Source organism: Alexandromys fortis, unplaced genomic scaffold (genome assembly GCF_014885135.2).
Source record: "Alexandromys fortis isolate MF-2015 unplaced genomic scaffold, M_Fortis_MF-2015_v1.1 scaffold_99, whole genome shotgun sequence".
Taxonomy (NCBI): Eukaryota; Metazoa; Chordata; class Mammalia; order Rodentia; family Cricetidae; genus Alexandromys; species Alexandromys fortis.
In genome coordinates this window covers 4,720,068-4,725,666 of record NW_026067982.1, presented here as the reverse complement: position 1 = coordinate 4,725,666, position 5,599 = coordinate 4,720,068, and the positions used below count along the sequence as shown (strand labels likewise).

General features: G+C 45.0%; 1 pseudogene; it reads right to left on the bottom strand.

Moving 5' to 3' along the window:
• Window positions 1-230: 230 nt before the first annotated feature.
• LOC126511453 (ameloblastin-like) lies at window positions 231-966 on the bottom strand (annotated as a pseudogene).
• Window positions 967-5,599: the final 4,633 nt, after the last annotated feature.

Here is a 5,599-nt window from a genome sequence, read left to right as displayed (position 1 = left end):
AGATAAGAATGCCTCACTGAGTGAGGTACCAAGAAGCCACATGGCTAAACATATAAGAATTATGGGTTAGTTTAAGTTGTAAGAGCTAGTTAATAATAAGCATCAGCTAATAGGCCAACAGGTTTATAACTGATAAAAAAATATAGATAAGAAGCTGAGCTTTATACTTTTCAAGTCCAGCAGTTTTTCAGACTGGAGAATTAGAAAGAGAACAAGAAGTTTAAAAGGCTTTAAACTGGCGAAAACAAAGGAGTCCTGCAAGAACACTGGGTGCTTTTTGTGAGGTGAGCTGGGTTTTCCCAGTTGACTGGACCAGTCTCTTGCAGCCGAGAGCCTTGTGGACCCTCGCCATTCTCAGGCCCTTTGGTTGCAGCCACCTGAAATTCTACGTCCACAGTGTAGTCTCTGCCCTTGTGTGAATTGAGATTCAGTCTCCTAAGGGTTTGTCTCAGGGCTTCAAATCCTGGGAACAGAGTTCCAAAGGTCATGGGACTTGCTCTTCCTCCAGATATTTCTTCTGAACTCATGAGGCCAACTCTGACAGGCACACTCAATTGGTTTGCTCTATAAGACATATAAAACTTGCTTGGGTAAAAAGCTTGTCATTAACTATGTGCTGCTAGTCTCCAGGATATCAAATGGGCTATCTGGAAAACTGCTGGAAATTGTGGATCAGCAAAATCCATTATTGGCCCTTCAGGTGTTGGGTTCTTTGATGGAACCACTAATGGCTGCTCATCTGCTACTGTTAGTTCTTCTTCCTGTAAGGGCAGCTGTCCAGAGTGCACTGGAGACTGAGGCCTTGGCTTCTGGGGTGAGCCTTGGACATCAGAATGCATTAGTGGACTGGAGGAAGGGTTCCAACCCTAGCTGTTGAGGTCGAAGGAATGTCTGTGATGGCAGAGGTGGGGGATGCACAGGCAAAGAGTATTCATACAGTTGGGATTCATGTTCCCTTGGTCTTATTTATTGCCAGGGCCCTGGAGGCCAAAAGTAGGGACTCTTCAGAGTCACCCCTGCAGCTGCTGATCCACCATACCATTCACCCCTGAGTTAGCAGAAGTTTTTGAAACCTATGATGCTGATGCTACCACACCCCTGGGTGATAAACAACTGAGGGTATCTCCACAATCCCAGACACTCAGCAGCCATCGATGCCTGGAGATAAAGACCAGCCCCAGGTGCCCAATGAATGGCATTTCCAGGAGCTCTGACAACCCTGAGATAGCAGCTACTTCGTGTATGCACAAACTTCTCAGCTTCGTCTCCATAGTAGTGTACCTTGTTGCTAAACACTACCCTTCCACAGCAAATGTATTAAGAGCACCAAGCAAACATGTATCAATAAATACAAGTGGCTAGAAAAAAACAGATTTAAAACTGGCATTCATCCATCTTCGATGAAGCCCCTGAATTCTATGGATCCCCCAAATTTCCAGAAAAACAGTGTCTCTCTGAAATGGTTTTCTTGGACTACAGCACCAGAACAACTGAGCTTAATCTCTTTTCATCCCCCCATTCAACAGGTATTTGTAGAGCTTTGTGCTGAGTACTGTGTGGGATGCAGGGAAGTACAATTTATAGATTTTGCCCTTTAAGCTTTTATTGCTTAATCACATTAAGAGGGAGTCAATGAGACACCGTGTGAAATCGTAGGTTGATAGAGTCTGAACTTTCAGTTCTGGTGGTGGAAGCTTAGGGGAAAAGCATATAAAATACAGACTGTATTTCCCCCTAATCTAGCAAACATCCCATGGTGAGGAAGTCATTTATGCTTCTTTCCAGCCACAGACTGGCATTGCAGCCTAAGGAAGACTTTTCCCATCATGATCCGGGTATAGATTTCCTGTATGTGAGCCTGGAGGTAGGAAGAAACAGGAATGGACGAGCCACCCCCAACCTCTGCCATTCTTTCCTAGCCCCCTTTTAGCACTTTTAAGGGTAAGAGGCAACCATGACTCCTTCCTCCTATAGCCACCGGAGTCTTATTTCAATGAGATTATATGACCCTGGAAGGGCTGACACTTGGCCCTTTCCTAGGGGAGTACAGGTGCCGTACCGAGTCCAAGTGATAGCACAGATAATATGGCTCTCGTTTGCATTCAGTTCCTACTACTTAGCAACTGTGAGATCTTGGGCACTTACGGCTCTGGGTTTTTTAGTCTAGGAAGCTGACGTAATAAAGACTTTCAAAAATCTAATCTGTATGAATCTCGTAGCAAGCACCCAGCTAGACACATCATAACTATATTAGCTGTTACCGTTAATGGCCCACAGAAGGCTAGGTGAGCACTACGTTCAGAATGTGTGCCCTCATCTCCTCTAAACTCATGTGTTGAAATCCTCTTTCCCAACATGATGGTATTAGTGGGCGCTAGCTTTGGGAGGGGAATAGATTATAGGGAGAAGTCTTATGAAGGAGAATGGAACATCTCTAAAGATAGTCCTAACAGAAACAATTTGCCCCTTCTACCATTTGAGGTCAGAGTTAGAAGGTGATGTCTATGGTCAAGAAGGTGGCCCTCACCAGTGTTTCGCCTTTGTCATGGTGAGAATATTTTGGGCATTCGTAAGTGATGTAATTTATGGAGCTTGGTATGAAATCCAATAGACAAGGGGTTATGCGTCCTCTAAGGATACAGGGAACTGGAAGCAATGTCACTATTACTCCAACAGTGAGAAAAACACAGCTAAGTTACAAAAGACATTAGAAAGCTGAGGTCCAGAATAAGCAAATTACCTGTGGTGGGGGAGGAAAAGGCCCCTCAGAAGAGAAGCTGAACCTGTGGCCTCGGTACTCTGTGACAGTGGTTAAGAAAGGGAGGGATGATATATAAAAGGACAAGAAGAATCCAACAAGACAAGTATGCCCTAGAGACCCTCAGGAAGGGGAGGAATTTGTATCAGATCCTGGGCTCCTTGCCAGAGATTTTGGCCTTAAGAGTACCCCATGGAGGGGGTGGGGGCTGGAGAGATGAGTCAGAGGTTAAAAACACCAGTTGCTCTGCCAGAGGTCCTGAGTTCAATTTTCAGCAACTACATGGTATCTCACAACCATCTGTAATGAGATCTGGTTCCCTCTTCTGGCATGTAGGCAGAACACTGTATACATAAAAAATAAGTAAAATAAAATCCCAAAACTTTAAAAACAACAGCAACAACAACAAAAAAATCCAGGTTGTGGCGGTGCATGCCTTTAGACCAGCACTTGGGAAGCAGAAGCAGGTAGATCTCTGTAAGTTTGAGGCCAGCCTGGTCTACAGAGCAAGCTCCAGGACAGCCTCCAAAGCTACACAGAGAAACCAAAAACCAAAAAGAAAGAAAAGAAAAGAAAAGAAAAGAAAAACGACTACTCTGTGGAAGAGGAGGAAGTTGTGAAAAAATTACTCAGTAGTGTGTGGGAGGAAGGGTAGACACTGTCAGAGAGGCCAAAGACTTATCCTTCACTCGGGAATCTTGTCTTTTATAGGGACAGGTATCCAAATTACATTGGGAGAATAGCCCTGTAATTCTCCAGGAATAAAGAAAGACCAGTTTTGTTCAGAGAAAAAGCTGAGAGTTCAGAGCTAGGGATTGACTGTGCAAGCATGTTTCCCGGCAGTAGCTGTCCTGTGAAGAAAATTCCTATCCATTTTGAAGCAGAGCTACTTTTAGTTTCACGTCCACACACATCCTATCTGGTGTGCTCTAAGAATATTGAGGCATGGTTGCCTCTTACTTCCTGCCTTATGATGGCCACAGATGCCTGCATCACCTGCCAGGTGGCATTCTGTGACTTGGAGATGCAGTAGAGCTACTGAAAGACTGGCTAGCATGGCTAAAGTTGCCATCTCCAAATGGCCAATATGTCTCATGTCACCTGTGAAGGCATTGAGGAAGCAGCAGGCTGTGGTGGAGGAGCCAAGAACATAGCCATTTACTGCACTATCTGCAGAAATAAGTTTGCCAATTTCCAATGCTTAGGAAAAGTTACCTTAACTCTTGACTGTACGTGGAGCTGGAGCTGGAGGTGGTGCAGGCTGTGAATTACCAAGAAGATGATGAATAAGAATGTGGAGAAGGAGCTAAGTGTGGATGGCATGGCCAAGGTACCATAAATGTGGCCATTAAGGCTCTGTCATTCACATATCCCAATAAAAGGACTTCAGCTTCTGCAGAAGAATCCAGGAGTGGCAAGGTTGGGGCCTCACAGCTAATCCTGGGTGGAGAAGCTGCTCCAGCTCCTGTGGTTCGATCAACAAATGAAGAAGTTGACCAAGTAGCAGGAAAAGGAAATTGAGGAAGAGGAGAAGGAGAGAGGAGAAGAAGGAGGACGCAGACCTAGATGAAGAAGGTTTGAGAGCATACTGATGCTAATGAAGAATTTCACTGTGAAGATTCTGGCACCATGGTCCACAGAGGATGTTGAAGATGAAGAGTCTGGGCCAAACCCACACTTAGGCACCATTTCCATAGCAGAGTGTTTATTTTGTTCCCACCATTCATTATCCCTCATGAAGAATGTGACTCACAGGACCAAGCTCCACAGCTTCCTTATTCTTTATACAGAATATCTCTCAGACTGATTAATGACAGGAGAGGAAGCTGGCGTTGGCAAAAATTACTTGTGGGACAATGAGAGAGGGAAATTGCTCGACTCTGCGGAAGCTGTTCAGGCGCACGAGAATGACAAAAGCCATTGCAAGCTCTTCACATATGGTGATGCTACATTAGAATTCCCAGAGGGCTGTGATTTTAGGAGTAGCTCCACAGATCACAGGGAGGGAAGGGGATGAGGCTGAGGAGCTGCCTTCAGATAAGATCTTGGAATTGTGATGATGAAACCATGGTGCCAGTTCTTCCTTCCTGTGCCAGATCAGCTCATCCCTCCTGAATGAGGCACCACAGACGGTGATTTGGCTTATCAAGAGCTGTGGAAGTTGCTAGAAACCAGAAGGCTGTGGGCTGGAGCAGCTCTCATGTAGGAGTGAGCTGTGCAGTATGTCCAAAGGATGAGATCAAAACGGATGCTGAAGACAGGAACGAGGCAGTGCCAGTCAACAGATGCACTTCACGACCCAGTTGGGATTCTGAGAGGCTGAGCCTGAAATGCATTTCCTGCCATACTTTCTTCTTGCCTGAGGACCAGGGGAAACCAGGCTGTGGGATAGATTGACTGCCATTTTATTTGTCCTTCCTAATTAAAAACAAAAAGTCAGAATGGAAAAAAAATGAGAAGACATACAAAAATGTAGTTTAAAAACTCACTGCCAAGCCAGGTGTGGTGGTGCACGCTTGGAATCCCAGCACGCTATCAGTAAAGACAGGAAGATCAGGAGTCCATCCTAAGGTATAGAGTGAGTTCAACTTCAGGCACAAGGCCACACCTACTCCAGCAAAGTCACACTTCCTAATAGTGCACTCCCTTTGGGGCTATTTTCTTTCAAACCTCTACATTCCACTTCTGGCCCCTAAAGGCTTGTCGCCATATCACAATGCAAAATTGCATCCGGTCCAAATTCAAAAGTCCCCACAGTCTATCACAGTTCCACATTTATTTGAAAGTCTAAAGTTCAAAGTCTCTTCTGAGACTCATGCAATCTCTTAACTGTAATCACTT